This window comes from Nicotiana tomentosiformis, chromosome 6, assembly GCF_000390325.3.
Source record: "Nicotiana tomentosiformis chromosome 6, ASM39032v3, whole genome shotgun sequence".
Classification (NCBI taxonomy): Eukaryota; Viridiplantae; Streptophyta; class Magnoliopsida; order Solanales; family Solanaceae; genus Nicotiana; species Nicotiana tomentosiformis.
In genome coordinates, this window is record NC_090817.1 from 93,873,670 (window position 1) to 93,896,276 (window position 22,607).

Consider the following 22,607-nt stretch of genomic DNA (forward strand, 5'->3'; position numbering starts at 1 on the left):
AATTGTCTTTGTAAAGTTTCATGATCTAGTTGTTCTCCGACAGTAAAGTTTCATGTCCTTGCCAAATATCCTTGCTCAGTAAAGTTTCATGTAAAATATCCTTGCGCAAAAAATATATATTAAAATTAGGAGATGGAACGAGTGCACCGTGATTAAATATTGAAACTTGAAGAAATTGCCCAAACTATTGCTCCAAATACTTGATAAATTAATTTGAAGCTTGAAAGTTGCTCCAAATATTTGTCCAAATACTTGAAACTTATCACTTGATTGCGAGAAAATTGAGAGAATAATATAGATAGAATGAAAGGGATTTGAGAGAGAATAATTTATTTTTGTGGGAAGAAATGAAGAAGGATTGGGGTATTTATAGTAGAAAATAGGACCAAAGTGTAATTTAATAAATTTAGAGATTATATTAAACGTTTGGGGGTAGGGGGTGTTTTGGTGGGAGTGGGGGCCAAATATGGCCTTTTTTGCCGTTGGGAACGGCTATTTTTGCAATTATAGCCGTTGCCCAACTGCTATAGTTTTTTAAAAAAGGGACGGGACGGGACAGACGGGACGGACGGGACGGGACAAAACGAGACGAAATGGGATGGGATAAACGAGACGAAATGGCCATCCCGTCCCATCCCGTGTCCCGTTTAACATGAGGCCATCCCGTTTAAAATTAAGTGGGACGGGACGGGACGGGACGTCCCGTCCCGTTGGACAGCCATAGATAAGGCTACACTTCAGGCAAAAAATTCTGAAGTTCAAACTTCAAACATAAATTTTTGCTACTTCACGCTTGTATGTCTGTAGTTACCCGAAAAGTGGGTACACTTGTAGTTTTTTTATGCAAAGCGGCTATAAGTTAAATGGTGACCCAAAAATTGGGTATAGATGCAAATGCCCCGATTGTATTCAAGAGAGGGATCCGAATTGAGTCAACTCTTGTCCGAAATTGGACCTTCTGATGGGCTCTCTCATGGGCATCCTCTGTTTAAAACAAGACATGGTATCAATTGATCCCCACAAAAAAGGGATTTTTTCATTCATATAAACTTTTTGAAACCTTATTACGATAAATGTCCATGTTTTATTATTTACCCGAACTACACAAGTTTTGTTTATAAAATATATACATTCCACCTTAAAAGGTTCCCAAATCCATTAATAGTGCTTTCAATCAAGGGATTTAGTTACACGCTTTTCTTTTATTTTTCTCCTCTTCTCTTTCCTTATTTTTCTGCAATCATCTGCAGTCTCTTCTCTGCAATCTTCACCTTCTTCGAGCATAAGAATCTTCTCTTATCGAACTTATTTTCACTTCTTCGAGCATATGAAATGGGAAAATTATTGTATAAGAATAAAAGACAGAGTTGACAAGGTGTGAACACGGACGCTGCCTATATTCCTTTCTTCCTTTTTAAAAAAAACTTAGGCAAAATTTATGTTATAACGTCAACGAATGCCTTGGTAGAGTACTCCAACATTCATATATCACTCTTTCTGTAATGGTATAACGGAGAAGGTAAAGCAAGAATAACAAGTAAAACCTACCATTTATACTAAAGATACAGTAGTTTTCTGAAACAAGTAAAGCTTTGAAAAATGCAAGAAAAGGAAAAAAGAAGAGAATGATGAAACTCTAACTTACTGTCTGTGTGATGAGCCTTGGACAAAAGAAAGAAGAGAAGAAAATAAACTCCAAGGGTTTAGATCTGATTTTCGGGACATAGTATTAAACCACTTTTTGGAGCATACGAATCTTCTCTGCAATCTTCACCTTCTTCGAGAAGATTTAAGTTTTATTGTAACATTACTAATAGAGCATTCCACATTAAGAAAAGTGAAAAGAAAATGAAAATAGATTAAATCTCTGACAGTTTGAGCAAACATATGCCTACAATATTTTGTACCTAATTTATAAAAGTTATCTACAATTTTCATACATTATTTCTACACAGTTAAATACAACTACAATATCATACAACTTAAATACAAATTTTATACAATATGTCTTTTGTATATTTTGTATCTGATTTATACATAGTAAAAATAAATTTCATACAACTAATTATATATTATACAACTTATCTACAACTTATCCACAATTTTCATACATTATTTCTACTCAGTTATATACAACTACAATATCATACAACTTAAATATGATTTTTATACAATATTGTTCAACTTTCATATAATAGTTAAATAAAATATATATATATATAAACAACAAAATACAATTTTACTACAATTTCATACGTATAATGTATATCATGTCTTCTTTTCTTCTTCTTCTTCTTCTTCTTCTTCTTCTTCTTCGAGTTTCAATATGAAATTCAGCCAAAATCAAGTCTAATCTTCGCCAAAACACCCTCAAAATTGAGATATAAACTCAAAACCATATTCCTAATTGTTTGCAATAACACCCAATCCAAACAAATAATGGTTTTTGAAAACCCAAATTCGAATTCAAAGCTTCAAAGCTTTTTAATGGCTGTCAATGGTGGAATTGCTGCTCTCTTTTTCTTTACTTTACATTACTGAAATTAATTGTTTGCAACAACACCCAATTCAAACAAATAATATTTTTTGAAAACCCAAATTTGAATTCAAAGCTTTTTAATGGATGTCAATGGTGGAATTGCTGCACTCTTTTCCTTTGCTCTACATTACTGGAATTAGGTATTGAGAGATAGAGAGAGAGAGAGAGAGAGAGAGAGAGAGCAGGAAAAAGAGAGACAGAGGCGGAGAGAGAATAAGGATGAGAAATAATTGATTCCTAATATAAAGGGATACTCATTTAATTCCTAAAGTGTATATAATTGGTAAATTTATATATAAGATGTAATTAAATTGAAACTTGAGTATGGAAGGTAATTAAATTTTCAATAGTGTATAGGTATGTAAAAATTCCAAAAATAAACGTCTCTCTTCTTTTAATGACAGGTACTAGAAAAAAAATTACTTAATCCTAGTCAAATAAAAATTACTAAATTAAAGTGAACTATATTATAAAAATACAAGTATTTTTTGGTGTTTGTAATTTTAAAAATACTAAAATAATAAAATTAAAGTGGTAAAGTAGTAATTAAAATTCTAAGGAAATCAAGACGAAACCAAATAAATATTTATAACATATTAAAGTATATTGAAAACACGATGGGTCAAAAATTACGTGCTTACTGATATAACTACTTAAGATCAGATTTTCTAAAGTTGTATTTGAAAGATGGAAGAAATTTAGATCCGATTATGAAATTGCATTGAAAAGATAGAAGAACTCCATATTCAAGTGGGTAAAGTTTATAAATTTTAGTGCAATGTGTATAAATAACTCTAATGTAAGCTCCAAAAGTGGATATCTGTGAACTTCTCTCGTAATTTGCGTAAAAATTATACGGAGCGCCCTATTTGGTCGGCCCATTTAACATGTATCCACTTTTTAATTTTTTTTAACTTGTACTCACTGTTTAAACAACTTCAGACCTTTTTTTTCCTCTTTCTTCTTCTTTTTCTTCTTCTTCTTCTTCAGGTAATAATGATTTTATATGGTGTTTATGAACATATTTTAAGGTAGTTTATAATATTTTACAGTGGTGAACTATTGTGGTGCTTTATTTTTACTATTGCTTAGGGTTTCTTTTTCTTTTTTTTCTTCTTAATTACAAAATATATTCGTTAGATTTATTGTTGTTTTTAAAAATTGATGATTGGGGTTTATTCATGAAGATATTTGGAGGTTATAATTTAAATTTGAGCTCATTTGGAGTAGATTTATGTATTAAATCGTACATTGAATTGTTAAAATTCGAAGAACAAACTTATGTTTCTGGGCAATTTGCACTTCAGACCTTTTGGCCTTAAGTGCATGAAATCATTGGTTGCACTTCAGACCTTTTGGCCTTAAGTGCATTTGAAGTGTAATTTTTCATTTCAGACTTATTGGTCTTATGTATAGGAAAACGTTTGTTGCACTTCAGACTTTTTGGCCTTAAGTGCCTGAAATCATTGGTTGCACTTCAGAGCTATTTGGCCTTAAGTGTATATGATGTACAATTTTTCACTTCAAATTTATTGGCCTTAAGTGCAGGAAAACGTTTGTTGCACTTCAAACCTTTTGGCCTTAAGTGCATCTGAAGTGCAATTTTTCACCTCAAACTTATTGGCCTTAAGTGTAGGAAAACGTTTGTTGCACTTCGAACCTTTTGGCCTTAAGTGTATTTGAAGTGTAATTTTTCACTTCAGACTTATTGGCCTTAAGTGCATGAAACCATTGGTCGCACTTCAGACCTATTTGGCCTTAAGTGCATCTGAAGTGCAATTTTTTCACTTCAGACTAATTTTTTTTTTTACTTCAGACTCGATAAGTCTGAAGTTGATCTTAAAGTGGGTAGGCTTGCAAATATTTTTACAAAGTGGGTATAAGTTCAATTGTGATCCCAAAATTGGGTATAGATACAAAAGCCCCGTAATTTGCTGATGCCGACTTCGTATTATGGGCTAAACTTTTACGCTTTGGAGCCAGAGGGTTGGATAATTATTGGGCCTATGGAACTTTACTTGTCAGAAGTCCAGCCACTTTGAGTTGTCCTGACATTAAAAAAGATCCAGAGGGTTAATGGGCTAATTTGACTGGACCATAGCCCAAAGGGTAAAATGCACTAATGTTATGTTAGGCTCACTTGCGAGACATATGGGTTCTCAACTACAGAAATATTGCTACACTCTCCAATTAGCTTCACTAGGGTTATGTCAAGATATGTTAATAACAGAGATCAGGAACCACAGAGGATTGTGAATCAATGGTTGAAATTCTATTATCATTAACTAGAGGTCTCGAGTTTGAGCAATGAAGTTCCATTTGATATAGGATCACTTTTCTACCCTTTGTGAGCGTAGTTAGCGCGAATCCTAAACTAGTCGGACCAGTGAAATTCAAATACCGAGGAAAAACTACGAAAGCAACCAAAAGTCAATGTTCGCGAGGAGCCATTCAATGTGGGGACTAATTAGCAGAGGTAGATTTAAGATTTTAGGTACCACTACTTTGAATGGGTGTGAATTAAACTTTTAATTTATATATTATTTTTAAGTATAAAAATAGTTCATGCCGAGGATGCACCAACTCCCCCATACTGCATCTGGCTTTTGTGATTAAAGTGCGAGAACGGTGAGACAACATGCTCAGAATTAGAGTTAATATTTAAGAGAGAATATACTTACTTTCCATTATTGTGCCTGAGGGTTACAAAAAAAGATTCTGTTTTCTAGGATTTAATATCTATCAGCATACTGAAACTTCATCTCTTTAGAATATTCATATGCATTAACAATGCTATATCTCTTTGTTCATCAATTGTACACGTTGTATTTTATCTTCTAACATTTTTTGGGGGGGTTTTGGGGGTGTGGGGTTTTGGGGGGGGGGGGGGGGTTATTCATAAAAAGTGGTGGGAGAGAAAGCCAAAAAAATAAAGAAGTCATTTGGTAGGATTATACCAACATATATAAGGTATGGTGAAATTACAACCATTGGGCTCCCATGTCTGTATTAAATTGCATTCCTTTATCGGCTTTCTTCATGAAGAATTGTCATCTTCTAAATAAAGTTCAATATAACAGCAATAAAATTGAGGAGTTTAAAAACCACGCCATCAATTTAATAAACTTTCACATTAATTAACAAAAAACCCTAGTTTGGAATTTTTTAAAAATAAAAGGAATCCAAGCCAAAAATAATAACTATAAGCTGATTGAAACTTGTAAACTAATTAATTCCCCCAACTTGAATACTCATAAGTTCAAATATTCTAACAACTTATGTAGATATATAATATTGCACATATTATAAGTGAAACGTTTTCTATGAATCAAGTACCATTCAAACAAAGGGTGCATTGTCTCTATAAGGGAAGAAAAGAGGGACTTATAGACACTCTTGAGTCATATTTGTCGTCCTAGGCTTATCATTATTTTATTAGTTATTTCAACTTTTATGTCTTGTTAACTAAACAATCAGGTATACCAAGCCACGTATCATCCCTTCTATATATATGTCTACTAAAAGGGTGACTTATTTTCATTATCATTAAGAAAGAGAGATATGCCTAATGCGGTATGTAAGCAAATTGTGCACGCTAATTCAACAAGGTATCTGATTACTAGGGGAGTACATGGATCGAGTTGATTAAGTTTTTTTATCAAAAACAAACTAAATCAACTATATCGGTTTGGATTGGTTCGGTTTTGTTGGGTTTTTCGATTTTTCGGATTTTTTTTGTTACATGAATATTATTCCAATCTTACTTTGTTAAAGTTATAGATAAAGTTTTGATAAGTGAATATATGTTTAGTAAATATTGAAAAAATTGACAAACATATGATCTATTAAAATATTCTAATGGGAGAATTTTTTTAGTAACACATGATAGTTATTTTCTTAGTCGTCTAACAATAATTTTCGTTAATGTACGCTTTCAAGGTTAACACATGAGATGATCCCAAATATTTCAACATTTTTTTAAAGAAAATTCAATATAAAGTCTTTAAAATATATATATAAATTATATATTTATATGTCGGTTTGGTTCGAGTTTTTTACTCAATACCAAACGAAGTCAAATCAAATATAATCGGATTTTTTAATCGATTTGATTTGATTTTTCGATTTGATGCGATTTTCCGATTCGGTTCAATGAACACCCCTACCCATCACCGGATTAGCTCCGTGCAAAATAGTAATGTAAAACCATTGCTCAATGGCATCAAGACACGACGAAGGGTTTCATAGGATCTCGAATCTGCTTTAGAAACCCTAGTCGTAATTAAAGTTATTTGAGTTTAATAACTAGTACTAATAACAATCATATCTAACTCCATTTAGTTACTTTAAGGCATCAGTTATGATAACTAACATGATTAAAGTAGAGTTTGCATGGAAACTTGTCAATAGGGGATTTGTTTAATTTGCATGGCCAAAAGGCGCAGTTTGCTCTTTGTTATTATTATTTTGACTCATGGATATCTTATTTTATTAGATAGGCTATCTTTTTAAATGTGATGTGTACTCATTCTTAAAACCATTTAGCTTGTTATTACATTTTCTTGGAATGATTGAACTTGCAGAATAAAATAAGTAGTATATATAATAAAAAGGAAAACATCCATACTTGCTGGAGCTATGACCTGTCTTTACTTTCTGAAACATTTATGGCACTAGCAATTAGCAAATTCACAAATTCCTCCTTTTTCCTGTGCGTGTGTACGTTTTTAATTGTTCCATGTCTACATTAAAGAACATGATGTTAATTAATGACAAAGTTTGGTAGAATATTTTTCCTTTTCTTTTCAAAAATTTTATTATTTTTTGTATTTTCAGGTTCTTTTATGTGTTAACTTCTATCTACAGTATTGACAAAAAATGAAGTATATATTTTGTGCATACTTTTTTTGGGTGTTTATACTCTTTACTATTTGTAGGAAATTACAAAGAAAAACATAAAGTTTAAGAACAAAGAGTCTTTGTGTAATTATGTTTAAGGAGCAAAATGCTAAATTTCTCACATCTCAATAAAATTATGTATGTATGTAGTTACATGTCACACTCAACGAAAAAAGAGCAACATAGAAGAGAATGTTGGGGGGGGAGGGGGACGGAAAAGGAGACTTAATATTATTTAGTAGAAAAAATCATCGAATAGGATAAGCGCAACTAGGTCTTTTCTCTCCCGTCGATTCTGCCAATCATGTTTTCTTAGATGTGATTTTACTTGACAGAAGATAATAAAAAGATAATTTATTTATGTGTGTCACTAATTATAGCATGTAATTTTACCTAATAATTCAAGCACCCTTCAGACAAGAAGTATTTCAAATGCATGCATAGGAGACTTAATATTATTTAGTAGAAATAATCATCGAATAGCTTAAGCGCAACAAGGTCTTTTCTCCCCGCTAATTCTGCCAATCATGTTTTCTTAGATGCGATTTTACTTGACAGAAGATAATAAAAAAATAATTTATTTATGCGTGTCACTAATTATAGCATGTAATTTTGCCTAATAATTCAAGCACCCTTCAGACAAGAAGTATTTCAAATGCATGCATAGGAGACTTAATATTATTTAGTAGAAATAATCATCGAATAGCTTAAGCGCAACAAGGTCTTTTCTCTCGTTGATTCTGTCAATCATATTTTCTTAGATGCGATTTTACTTGACAGAAAATAATAAAAAGATAATTTGTTTATGCGCGTCACTAATTATAGCATGTAATTTTACCTAATAATTCAAGCACCCTTCTGACAAGAAGTATTTCAAATGCATGCATAGGAGACTTAATATTATTTAGTAGAAATAATCATCGAATAGGTTAAGCGCAACAAGGTTTTTTCTCCCCGTTGATTCTGCCAATCATGTTTTTTTAGATGCGATTTTACTTGACAGAAGATAATAAAAAGATAATTTATTTATACGCGTCACTAATTATAGCATGTAATTTTGCCTAATAATTCAAGCACCCTTCAGACAAGAAGTATTTCAAATGCATGCATTCAAACTATAAGTTGACAAGTTGGAAATCTTCATTAATTTGGTCGCCGGAATTGCTAATAAGAAAACAAGCTTTAAGGATTATAGTTGGGGATAAAAAGTGATTGTACGGGTTCATGCAATATCTTTTAATTATTATGTAGCAACTTCAGATCATTCATTAAAGTTTCAAAAAGCTAGTGGAACAACCCTACAAAGGATCCTACTATGATTTTTGGATCTTGTAAAGTCATTTAATTAACTGAAATGTCCTTTTAATAGTTCATAAAAAGTTGAAATCCTGCTTTATTTTTGTTAGAGTGGGTTAAGTCCCACATTGGTTGAAAAATGAGTTGGTGTTCTTTTTTTTGGAGCTAGATTGTGAGATTGAGTTAGTATCAACTGATATATTTTTATAATTTTTAAGATTATAAATCTCACTTTTAACGTGAATTAACTATAAATATTTTTTGGATAATTTAATTGTGTAAAAAAATTTATATTGTCGGTGTGTATGAATTAAACACATCCTAAAGTAATGTGGCCCATTTGCAAACAACTTGAAATCTCTTAAAACACCGATCACTAGAACGTGTCACAACTCCCCACAGGGAACTTAAAGTAGAAGTTCACCACAAAGATCGGAGGAGTCCGTTGAAATGATTGGAATCCTTTTAATTTAACTAACACCTTGTTTGGATGCTTGTTATAGTCTTGTATCGTACTGTTTCATTTTAATATAAATAATGTTTGGATCATTGTATTATTTTTCGTCGTTTCATAATATCATGTACCAATAATATGAAAAATAAACTTGCAATATTATAAAGAAAAAGTAAGGTACGAGGTAGAATTATTATATAAAAAGGTTAGGTAAAGGATAAAATAGGATTATATAATAATAAGAAAGGACAATATGAGAAAAAAAGAGGTAACGACGTGGCCACATCAAATCGGCCGTTCCATAAAGTGGCACGTTTCGTCGTTATGTAACAAAGGGTTTAACAATACGATACAATTAAATTTAAAATAACAATAAAAACAAATATTGTATTTAAAGTAATAATATAATACAATACAATACAACCATCCAAACAAACTGTAAAAATTATTAGTACAGGCTCAGCTTTGAAAATAAAGAACTTTTTATTCTTATAAAGAGTGAAACTTGAGGATTTAAGCTTATTAATACTAACTTTCCGAATTTCATACATATATGATATAAGAAAGGAATATTTTGTATTTTGTTTTCCTCCTTTTCTACTTTTCCTTTTTCTTGGTTGGGTTGGTGTTAGGACCCAAATCTTTGACATCAGACCTGGCGCGGTTGTGGCAAGGATTGGGACGTTATGGCCTTTCATTGATCTATGCGGGAGCAAAACGATCACGCGGGACAATGGACGAGAAATATTGTCATGAGAACAAGTATTGGCCAAGGTCTTGGGACAAGCAAGATATGCTTGGCAAAGGCTTGAAAGGCAGTGTGGGCGGCATGGCCCGGCATGTGCGCCAAAGACAAAGGTACGAGTAGTTCAAGTTGTGGGAGCGCCAAGTACAAGCAAGCTAAATCACGGAGGCACGGAATGATGGCAAAAGATTTCAATAGCTAAGGCAAAGTTATGTGAGACAAAAGACAAGCAATGACACGGGTGAAACAAGTGTTGACAAAGACAAAGCAGAAATACAGCTAAGGCATTGTGCGGGCGACAGGCGTCGGGCGTGTGCGGTAAAATAATGGACAACAGGTTGCAGACAAGATATTGGCGCGAAGCAATGTCAAAATCAGCCAAGGCTGGGCGCAATGCCAACTTTGGGACATGCAATAACTGACTAAGAAAAAGGGCACATGCAGAGCACATGCCAAAGCAGTGGGCTGTTGTATTTTTGTAATGACTTGTACCCATGTCTGTTTAGTGCTTGTATGTAATGTCATTTCGTGTAAGATAATGGCCTATGTAGTTGGGGAATGTCAACTACAAGATAGGATCAGATTTAGCAATGTTGTGTCTAAGGTTTGGTTCAGTGGGTTGTGGGACCAACGCTCCACCAAAGGGCTTAGTGCTCTATCAAAGAGCTAAGTGGTCCACAAACAAGGGTGAGTGCTCCACAAAATAGAGTAAGTGCTGAAGAGGGCCATTTCGTGGGTAAGTACCCCATTAAATGGTTAAGTACTTATTAGTGCTTTGACTAGGGAAAGCACAAGGATGTAATTGCCTCTTTGTAAGTTGTCCCTTCAAATTTGCCAGTGCTAGCCCCTATATCTATATATATGGGGGCATTTCATGAAGAAAGGCATCAAGACTGAGAGTGGTCTTGAAAGAGAGGATCAAGACTCAGATTAGTCTTAGATCAAGTGAGGGAGTTCAAAATGTGATCCTTCGAGAAAAAATGAGGGTCAGATGTGAGGCTTCCAAAGAAGGAGAGGGTCTTTAAAGAAGAAGAGGGCCTCCGAACAAAAGGAGAGGGTCTTCAAGAAGAAGAGGGTCTCCGAGAAGAAGGAGAGGGTCTTCAAATGAAGAAGAGGGTCTCCAAGATGAAGTGGAACTAAGGCTTGGCATGGGTAGGTCTTAATGTGTCAAGATCGACCTGTGATATTGACTAAGTGGGCTATGAATGACTTGTGTTCATAGCAAAGAAAGGTAAACAAGTTAGGAAGGTGAGTCTTTCTAAATGTTTCAAAAACGTGGGCTAAGGCTAGGTGCTGAGCAAGTCTTAGTTTGTAAGATCGACATGCGATCTGTGCAAAGTAGGAAATAAGAGGGAAACATGAGTGTTTCTAAATATTTCCTAAAAGGTGCTAAGGCTAGGCATTGAGCAGGTCTTAGTTTGCGAGATCGACTTGTGATCTGTGCAAAATAGGAAATAAGAGAGAAACGTGAGGGTTTCTAAGTGTTTTCAAAAGTGGGCTAAGGCTGGGCGTAAACAGGTCTTAGTATGTCAATATCGACTTATGATCTTGACTAAGTGGAAAACAAGATATAAAGGTGATGCTTTCTGAGTGTTTCCAAAAGAGGGCTAAGGCTGGGCGAGGGCAGGTCTTAGTGAGCAAAGATCGACTTGTGATCTTTACAAAGTGGAAAAACAAGAGAGAAATGTGAGTGTTTCTAAGTGTTTTCAAAAGTGGGCTAAGGTTGGGCGTAGGCAGGTCTTAGTAGCTATGAACGACCTATGTTCATAGCAAAGTGGAAAACAAGAGAGAAATGCGAGGGTTTCTAAGTGTTTTCGAAAGTGGGCTAAGGCTGGGGCGTTAGCAGGTCTTAGTGTGACAAGATCTATTTGTGATCTTGGCCGGACGAAGTGGGCTGTGAACGGATTGTGTTCATAGAAAAGAGAGGTCCTTTGTATATTTTGAAATTAATACAAAGGTTGGGTTTTTTCGTATCTGATGGTGTTCTCTTTATGTTGCTGCCGAATCTTGTGGGAAGCCAAACTTGATGAAAAGTTGGCTAAGTGTTGGGAAAGACTCAGTAACTTGAGTGTCAGGTTGCTGCCGCGCAGTGTCAATCGGTTGCGAAAAACTGACCCAAATTGGCCTTGTGACAACTGGTATTAGAGCTGAGATGAAAGTACTTTGATACAACTAGTATCAGAGTGAAGCAGAAGTGCTCTGACAAACTGGTATCAAAGCTTAGCAGAACTTCTCGGATAGACGAGTATTAGAGCAGAGCAAGATTCGTGGCGGTGGTAAGACAATCAATAGCAGATTTGATGTTGCTATTTGAAAACATGGCTTGTGGCAAAAATGTTTAACTGCGCCAATGATGGAACAATTCGTGAGAACAAGAAGTGCTCAAGCCCGGGAAACTCTCTTGTGAAATGGAACAACAGGGGCGTTGTCTGTCAATAACTCCTTGGGGCAGATCCATTAAGTCGGCTCGACGAGGACGTCGATTTCAAAGGGTGCGGGTGATTTGTTAGGACCCAAGTCTTTGACATCAGATGTGGCGCAACTGTGGCAAGGATTGGGGCGTGATGGCCTTGCCATTGACCTATGCGGGAGCAAAACGAACATGCGGGACAATGGACGAGAAACATTATCATGAGAACAAGTATTGGCCAAGGTCTTGGGACAGGCAAGACAGGCTTGACAAAGGCTTGAAAGTCAAAGTGGGCAAGTTTGGACGGCATGGCACATCATGTGCACCAAAGACAAAGATACGGGCATTTCAAGTTATGGAAGTTCCAAGTACAAGCAAGCTAAATCACGGAGGCACGAAATGCTGTCAAAGGGTTTAAATAGCTAAGGCAAAGCTATGTGATACAAAAGAGAAGCAATGGCACGGGTGAAACAAGTGTTGACAAAGACAAGGCAGAAATGAGGCTAAGACAATGTGCGGGCGACAGGCATCGGGCGTGTGCGGTAAAATCATGGACAACAGGTTGCGGACAAGACATTGGCGCAGGGCAATGTCAAAATCATCCAAGGCTAGGCATAATGCCAGCCTTGGGGCATGCAATAGCTAACCAAGAAAAAGGGCACATGCAGAGCATATGCCAAAGTAGTGGGCCGTTATATTTTTGTAATGACTTGTACCCATGTCTGTTTAGTGCTTGTATGTAATGTCATTTCGTGTAAGATAATGGCCTATGTAATTTGGGGATGTCAACTACAAGATAGGATCAGATTTAGCAATGTTGTGTGTAAGGTTTGGTTCATTGGGTTGTGGGACCAATACTCCACCAAAGGGCTGAGTGCACCACCAAAGAGCTAAGTGGTCCACAAATAAGGCTGAGTGCTCCACAAAACAGAGTAAGTGCTGAAGAGGGCCATTTCGTGGGTAAGTACCCCATTAAATGGTTAATTGCTTATTAGTGCTTTGACTGGGCAAAGCACAAGAATGAAATTGCCCATTTGTAAGTTGTCCCTTCAAATCTGTCAGTGGCGGCCCCTATATCTATATATATGGGGGCATTTCGTGAAGAAAGGCATCAAGACTGAGAGTTGTCTTGAAAGAGAGGATCAAGACTCAGATTAGTCTTAGATCAAGTGAGGGAGTTCAAAATGTGATCCTTCCAGAAAAAAAAAGGTTAGATGTCAGGCTTCCAAAGAAGGAGAGGGTCTTTAAAGAAGAAGAGGGTCTCCGAACAGAAGGAGAGGGTTTTCAAGAAGAAAAGGGTCTCCGAGAAAAAAGAGAGGGTCTTCAAATGAAGAAGAGGGTCTCCAAGACGAAGTGGAACTAAGGCTTGGCATGGGCAGGTCTTAGTGTGTCAAGATCGACCTGTGATCTTGACTAAGTGGGCTATGAATGACTTGTGTTCATAGCAAAGAAAGAAAAACAAGTTAGGAAGGTGAGTCTTTCTAAATATTTCAAAAACATGGGCTAAGGCTAGGCGTTGAGCAAGTCTTAGTTTGCAAAATCGACATGTGATTTGTGCTAAATAGGAAACAAAAGGGAAACATGAGTGTTTCTAATTATTTCCGAAAAGGGGCTAAGGCTAGGCATTGAGGAGGTCTTAGTTTGCAAGATCGACTTGTGATCTGTGAAAAATAGGAAACAAGAGAGAAACGTGAGGGTTACTAAATGTTTCCAAAAGTGGGCTAAGGCTGGGCCTAGGGAGGTCTTAGTATATCAAGATCTACTTATGATCTTGACTAAGTAGGAAACAATATAGAAAGGCGATGCTTTCTGAGTGTTTCCAAAAGAGAGCTAAGGCTGGGCGTGGGCAGGTCTTAGTGAGCAAAGATCGGTTTGTGATCTTTGCAAAGTGGGAAACCAAGAGAGAAACATGAGTGTTTCTAAGTGTTTTCAAAAGTAGGCTAAGGCTGGGCGTAGGCAGGTTTTAGTAGCTATGAACGACTTGTGTTCATAGCAAAGTGGGAAACAAGAGAAAAACATGAGGGTTTCTAAGTGTTTCCGAAAGTGGGCTAAGGCTGGGGCGTTCGCAGGTCTTAGTGTGACAAGATCTATTTGTGATCTTGGTCGGACGAAGTGGGATGTGAACGGATTGTATTCATAGCAAAGAGAGGTCCTTTGTATATTTTAAAATTAATACAAAGGTTGGGTTTTCCCGTATCTGATAGTATTCTTTTTATTATGTTGCTGCCGAATCTTGTGGGAAGCCAAACTTGATGAAAAGTTGGCTAAGTGTTGGGAAAGGTTGAGTAATTTGAGTATCAGATTGCTGCCGCGCAGTGTCAATCGGTTGCGAAAAATTGACCCAAATTGGCTCGGTGACGGTTGGGAACTAGACATAGCGGTGGAAATTTTAGATGATCTTGCTATGAATTTCTCCATCCTACCACCTAACCAGACACAAACAGCGTTTTAATTAAGGCCCACAATGTTTCATGAATCAATTATTCTAACATTATCATTAAATCAGGGGTCCCAAATCAAGACTTTAATACAATATCTTCAACCACTTTATTTTGTTTGATTAATTAAAGAGATTAATGGGAATTGACCCTCAACATTTTGTTTTCTTAATGGAATATATCACACGTGTCTGTTATTTTTATGAAGCTAAAGTTTAGCTCACATTTTAAAAGTTTACCTTACAAAGTGAGAGTAAAGCACCAAATACTTTAAAAAAAGGGTCAATATATTTGTTAACGCATGCTTCAAGTAAGTGCACATAGAACCACATCGCTATAACTAATCTCATTTTCATTTGCAAATGAGTTTAAGTTCTACATCATCGTTCAATATACACTATTTTCTTCTTCAAGTTTTATGTTAATTACTACTACTATATTATGCAGAACACAGTAGTTCGGACAAAAGATCTAGTTTTACTTGGAAACTTATTCTGTTCTATCGATCTGGGACCATTTCAATCATCAACAGCGGTTTACTTGTAGCTATTACTTAGTTTTCGAGTATTCTCTAGCGTAATTTTGTATTTTTTTTCTCTAGAAAAGCTGCGATGATAATGATGTCTGAATATTCCTGACTCGGATATATATATATAAACAACAACCCAGTATAATCTCACAAGTAGGTTCTGGGGAGGTTGTGTGTACGCAGACCTTACCCCTACCTTGGGGGTAGAGAGATTATTTCCGAATAGACCCTCGACACAAGACACTACTAAAAAACAGCAAATTTGCGAATGTCAAATCAGTCAGAAATCGGTCGAAAATTATTTTTTCCGACGGATTTCCGGCTGAAAAGTGTCAGTTGGAAACATGTGGTCGCAATATATTAGCGACAGAGTCAGTCGAAAATTTGCGGCGGATTCAGTCGCAAACTGAAAAATACGGGGATATTTGAAATTAGGCCATTTGGGACCGAATCAGTCGCAAATTTAGCAACTAATTCCGTCACTGACCAGAATTAAAAATATATATATAAATTAAAAGTTTCGATTGATTCCGTCGGAAAATTAAAAAAAAATTATTTTTTAATTAATTATTCTAACCGAAATAGTCGTAAATATTGATTATTAATTAATTTAAAATATCGGTATTTCTTCATTTGCGACTAATTCAGTCGCAAATCCTAATTAAATTTTGATAGAAATTTTCAATTTGCGACTGAATTAGTCGCAAATTTGGGTAATTCCTTGTAACGACCCGACTTGTCGTTTTAAGAATTAACGCACCGTTCAGTGACTTAAGGTCTCGAGTAGTTTCGTAATATGTATTATGACCCGTGGGTGTGATCGAGTTTGATTTTCTAAAGATTCATAATTAAATTAAAAGAACAATTCTTATTTAGAAATTTAAATTGAAAGAGTTGACCGGAGAGTTGACTTTTGAGCAAACGACCCCGAAATGGAATTTTGATAATGGCAGTAGCTTCGTATGATGATTTCGGACTTAGGCGTATGTTCGTATTTAGATTTGGAAATCCGTAGGACAATTCGACGCATTTTGGCGAAAATAGAAAAATAGAAGATTTTTGGAAAGTACAACCGAAGGTTGAATTTTTTATAACGAGGTGGAATTTCGATTCCGAAAATTGGAATAGCTCCACTACGTCATTTATGACTTGTGTGTAAAATTTATAGTCATTCTGGATTGATTTGATACGTTTCAGCGCAAAATATAGAAGTTGGAATATTTGAAAATTCATAGTTCGATTCGATACACGATTCATAATTTCGGCGTTGTTTGACGTGGTTGAAGCCTCGACTAAGTTCGTATTATATTTTGGGACATGTTGGTATATTTGGTTAAGGTCCTGAGGACCTCTGGTGAATTTCGGATGGTTAACAGATCGATTTTTGGACAATTGGAATTGCTGGTATTTTAATTACTGGTAATCTTGCTTCTGCGGATGCTTCATTGCAGAAGCGAGTGAAGGGGAGCTAGGCAAGGCTGATGGAGAAGGCCGCAGATGCGGCAACAATTGCGCAGAAGCGGAAGCGCAGGTACGGCCAGTGCTCGCAGAAGCGAAGGCAGAGTAGGTGCGCATCTTGGCTCGTAAAAGCTAGGCCGCAGATGCAGAAATATGTTCGCAGAAGCGAAAATTAGGCAGAATGTTAAAAAGACCAAATATGATCATTTCGTCATTTTCGTTTTGGAAATTTTGGAGCTCGTGTTTGGGCGATTCTGGAGGGAGTTTTCACAATCTTGGTGTCGGTAAATGTTTTATATCCTAAAGTGATTATATTTCATGAATCTATGGTTATATTCATCATTTAATTTAGATTTTAATGGAAGAAATCAAGATTTTTGCAAAATCTTCCAAAAAATAAAAATTTAAGATTTGGAGGTTGAGTTGTTATCGGAATTTGATAAAATTGGTATGATTGAACTCGTATCGGAATGGGTGTTCGGATTTTATAAAAATTATGTTGGGTTCCGAGAGGCGGGCCCTGCATTGACTTTTGTTGACTTTTTAGTATAAATTTTTACGTCGACGTTTTATTATCCAGAATTGTTTCCGATGAATTTTAATGAAGTTATACGATTAATTTGGATAAATTTGAGCGGTCCGGTAGTCAATTCAAGCAAGAAGGCGATTTTGGAATATCGACATAACTTCAAAAAGGTAAGTATCTTGCCTAACCTTGAGTGGGGAATTACCCCTTAGGCATCGAGTGTTATGTGCCATTTGTGAAATGTGAAAAGCCGTGTACACGAGGTGACGAGTACGTACTCGGGCTTATATGTGCAAAATTTATTGTGTTAAAGTCTTGGGCATATTGTGTAGTAAATTGGATAATTGTTGGTATTTATTTAATCATCTATTTGCCATGCCTCAATTCGCATTTATTAAATTTATTTTTATATGATAATTTGATGTGATTATTACTTGTATATTTATGTGAATTTCGTGAGTTTGATGGTTTGATATTTCTTTGAATTTAATTTCATTATGGATTTTTTCCCTGCAAATAATTAATTAAACAAGCTTAAGAAGAAGGTGTTGTCATATGCTGAGTTATTTTCCCATCTCTGTTGTTGTTTTGAGGTTTTATATACATTGTGTGGAGCCTTGGGCTATTTGTTGTGAAATTAATTGATTTGTTATATATTTGGAATTGGTTGTGGCCATTGGACAAATTGTGTTATGAATTGATTTTTTTGTTATGTTGACGTAATAATATTATGTGTAAATTGTTGAGTTATTATTTTGAGGATATAAGGGTGGTATTCCAATGTTGATATTATGTGGGCATAAGGGTGGCATTTCACTATTTTTATGTGTGTTGGGATATTGTCTGAGCGGAGCAATAAGGGTGGCTATAAGAGTGATAAGGGTGGCTATTGATATTGTTAGGGTGGAGGGATAAGGGAGGCTATTATATGAGTGATGAGGGTGGCTATAAGAGAGATAATGATGGCTATTGTCAGGGATGGTATGTGATGATGTGGAGTTGTTGCGTCGGTAATTTTTATGTGATGTTGTGATTTTCCTTGTGTTCATTTTTATACCTTGTGCAATTTGTCTTGTTGTTAGTAAATTGATAATAGTCCGATTTATGTTAAAATTGGGAGCCTGTGGCTATTGTCGGGCGGATTATGAAAAAAAATGTGGGCACGAGGTGCCGTGAGAAAATCATGATAATATTGGCACGTGAATTGTCCGTGCAGTTGTGATATGAAATGTGGGCACGAGGTGCTGTGGTTAATTGATAATAATATTTGGCACGTGAGTTGTCCGTGCGGTTGTGATAGAGAAATTGGCACGAGGTGTCGTGAAAATATGAAATTGGGCTGAGACCCATACTTTATGATTTTGAAATGAAGTGTCACAAGGTGACTTTTATTCAAAAGATATTTGTTTGAGGAAATTATATTTGAAAGAGATTTATTTGAAGGAATTATATTGGAAAGATATTTATTTGAAGGAAATATATTTGAAAGATTTTTTTTTGAGGGAATTATATTTGAAAGAGATTTATTCGGAAGAATTATATATGAAAGATATTTATTTGAAGGACTTGATTTAATTGGGTATACATTGTATTTTTTAGTTTTTGAGCAATATTAATGGTGTTCTTGTTGCCATGTTGTGCATATCACTGGTTGATTTGTGTTGCCTTTATTGTTATTTGTTTCCTATTATTTTGTATACTATATTGCACAGGTTATTAGACTAGTGAGTGTTTTGAATGTATCTCGTCACTACTCCACTGAGGTTAGTCTTGATACTTATTGGGTACCGACTGTGGTGTACTCATACTACACTTCTGCACATTTTTATGCAGAGGCAGGTATTAGAGATATCGGACTCGGACAGAGTTAGAGTGGGATTGCAAGGATTCAAGGTAGAGCTGCTTGGTCGTCGCAGTTACTTGGAGTCTTTCCATTTTATTGTAATGTTATTTATTATTCAAACAATATTGAGTATTCAATCCTCGAGATCATTTCATGTATTCAGTTAGAGTTCTTGACTCAGTATTACCAGTCTTGGGAGGTGGTTGTAAATATTTCTGTTGTTGGGTTTTGATTACCTATTTAATTCATATTAAAAAAATGGCTTGAATTATTGTTGTAATTGGCTTACCTAATCTTAGAGATTAAGTGTCATCACGACGCATGTGGTGGAAATTTTGGATCGTGACATTTCTGGTAAAATTTGTGATTGATTTAGTCACAAATATGGGCATTTTAAGCAGAACTCTGCTGTATTTCTAATTACACCACATGCTAAATAAAACAGCCAACAAAACACCTAACAACCAAACAAAAACCTAATATAACAATCCAAAAACCTAATATAACAATCCAAATCCAATATTTACTATAAAGTGAATAGTAAAATTTATAACAATTCAACCAACTATCAAACAACATAAATTACACATGTCTCTAACTTCAACTCTAAAACATTCAAATAGCCTATTTAGAATCAGTCTCCTCCTCAGACTCACACTCCATTGTAGCTCCTTTCTTGCTTTTCCTTTTCAATAATTTTTGGATCAAAGCCTAAGGTGCTTGAAATTCTTGCGACATTTGATCCACTTTTTGACGCATAGCTTACATATCTTTTTGGAAAACTGATGCCCCAGTGAATAATGTTGTTGGTGTACGACTAGAGGATGGTTGTACTCCAATCCCGTTGACTCGGCCTTTATTTATTATTTTCACGAGAAATAAAGTAAAAGAAGTAATAAAACAAACACGCAACTTTCAAACTAATACCAAAATAGATAACTACATAATATTTATACCTTTATTGACGCCACCAGCCGTCTTTGTCCAAATTGCAGTCATATCCTCCGGGGCCGGCTGAGTTCCTTCAGGATGAGTTTGTTACCATACATTAAGATCAATATGATACTTGTCCTGAAATAAAAATAATACACGTTATATAAATAAAATAAACCAATAGGGAAAAATAATATAGTGTTGGTGTTGGGATCGTACAAATGTCTCTGAAGCACGCGATTCGACCCATCCTTCTATTGTGACGCCCTTTTTCTTCTTCTTGTGGGTCTCCCTAAAGACCTCAACATAAGTCACATCTCCCCCACGCCTCTTTTCCTGAAAATTAAGAAGTAATTATATATATATGTTCAATTTGCATACTTGTTAAACTAAGAATATTTTATAATAAAATTACCATTCTCAAACGATGAGCTGCAAAGCTAATTGAACCTCCAGTATGCAACGCTCCATCCTTAGTAGAAGTTCTGTTTAACTTTGCTTGTTCACTCTTCTTCTTCTACTCGTGGGTGTTCCACTTTGCCAAGCGATGACTCCAGACATTTTTCGTAAACCCGTTTTTAAAAAGATGACACCTAACAACATCTTCTCCCAATAACTTAACACACTTGCATTTCACACAAGGGAACCTAATCGTTCCTTCAATACAAAAATGATCAAGTGTCCTTGCCTTAGCAATAAATCCAGCAACCCCTTCTTTAAATTCATCTCTTAACCCCACACGATTAAGATGATTCCTATTATACATCTATTTACGATACGCAAAAGCTATCTACACAAACAAAAACAACTAGAAGTTGACATATTTATCTTATTTATACTACTTACTAAGTTATATTCTCCTAATTTCTAAATAGTTTAATTATATATTTTACTATAATACTTGGGTGGTTTCAATATTAATATGTACATTAAACAATTGTAAGACAAAAAAGTCCTAAAATATAATAATTAATCTAATTTATTTTAAATTAGCATATGATAGCGCTCTAATACTTAATTGATTGCATCTTCTCCATTTCGGTCCAATAATAAATAATAATATAATTAACACATAGATAGGGCACAGAGAATTTCCAAACGAAAAGCCGAAACAGAGAAGTATTAACACTTAAGTTGTTTCTTAACTAACATAACTTGAATGTATAAAAATTCTAACTCTTTAAAATATTGTTCAACTCTAACTATCATAACCTAAATTATACGACGTACAAGTACTTAAGTTGTTTTTTATATAAACAAGAATTTCATACTTATAGAACAAATCCAAATTATTCTAAATTTTTTTCTTGATTTACTATTGGATACATAAAAGTATACTGGCCATTTTCACAAGAACATCTAACTAAAAAGAATTTAAAAAATAGCTAATTAATCTAAACAAGTCACTATATACATATTATATTGCAAAAGTTAATGCTAATTTATCTATACTATATTACAAATTATATAGCTAATTTGTACACACTATTTTGCTAAATTAATGCAAAAACATCTAGAAAACGACCAACGAATATGCTGCCGAACCACCACCGGAGGGGAGATGAGCCACCAGATTCCTGCATAAAAAACGAGTTAAACAAATTGAGAATAAAAAATTTGGGGGGGGAGGGGGTTGGACGGGGAAATGGAGCAGGTGAGGGAGAGAGAGAGAGAGAGAGAGAGAGAGAGAGAGGGAAACCATACCTTTTATGTTTAGATTAGAGGAGAAAATCAAGAGATAGAGTGGATGGGGGCAGAAGAGGGGAGGGGAGGAGAGGCAAAAAAGCTAGAGAAGAAAGAGGAAAAAAGAAAAAAATGGGTTAGGGTTGTATTACAAAAAAATATTTGCAATCGAATCGGTCACAAATTTGAAGTTTGAATTTTCAGATTGCGATCAATTCAGTCGCAAATCCTGTTGACCAGTCATACCTCATTTTTATTGCAGATTCTGACCAAATCGGTCGATACATTAATTTTTTTTTAATTTTAATTTTTGCGACTGATTCAGTCCCAAACCATAAACTATATTTTTGTGGTATTTTCCGCGTAATTGAGTGACCGAATCAGTCGCAATTTTGAGCCAAAAAAATAAAAAATTAACATGTATTTTTAATAACATTTTGACTGAATCAGTCGAAAATTGCGACTAAATTAAATTGGTCGGAATTATTCAGTCGTAAATTTGCTGTTTTTTAGTAGTGAGAAGATAAAATGCAACAATAGAATAATGACAACAACATAACCAGAAAGATAGTACCAGCGAGCCAAGAGTCAGAAAATATACCTGAAAAAGAAATATCAATAATCAGTGCAGTGACAAGGTCCTAGAAAATAGTACGAGCATAACATGTACCACTTGCATATTAAAACACGACATTGACCGACTAGACTTACACACAAAGCGGAGTAGAAAAATATTCAACTACCTACTAACCTTCAACTGTAATGCTCTCCCTCCATACCTTCCTATCAAGGGTCATGTCTTTGGTGAGTTGAAGTCGCGTCATGTCCTACCTGATTACCTCTCCCCAATACTT